Source organism: Arachis ipaensis, chromosome B05, assembly GCF_000816755.2.
Source record: "Arachis ipaensis cultivar K30076 chromosome B05, Araip1.1, whole genome shotgun sequence".
Taxonomy (NCBI): domain Eukaryota; kingdom Viridiplantae; phylum Streptophyta; class Magnoliopsida; order Fabales; family Fabaceae; genus Arachis; species Arachis ipaensis.
This window is the reverse complement of record NC_029789.2, coordinates 109,955,593-109,955,877: the sequence shown is the minus strand read 5'-3', so window position 1 is coordinate 109,955,877 and position 285 is coordinate 109,955,593. Positions and strand designations below refer to the sequence as shown.

At 23.5% G+C, this 285-nt stretch overlaps 1 protein-coding gene across 1 annotated transcript in view; it reads left to right on the top strand.

Annotated features, from left to right (window-relative positions):
• The window catches only part of LOC107643784 (leucoanthocyanidin reductase-like), a 5,411-nt gene that overhangs the window by 4,351 nt on the left and 775 nt on the right, over window positions 1–285 (top strand). The window lies entirely within an intron of this gene.

The window sequence follows — 285 nt, the reverse complement described above, 5'->3', positions numbered from 1 at the left end:
TGTATAATTTTTTATATATATTTAAAGCTAATAACCTATTTTAAAAGTGTCCTTTTGTAGTTCAAAATTAGCTTCCTCTGCCTTCAAAAGATCTTGGGTTGATTATGTGCACGGCAATTATAATTTTCGAAACCATCACAAAAATATGTTAATGGATCACTTATATAGTTTACATGTTTTAGAAAATTTAAAACATTGTGAATTACGGAATAAGGATATAAGGGAAAAAAAATTAAATAGTTCTAACCAAATAAAATAATTTACAAAAATTCTAAATTATGTTAA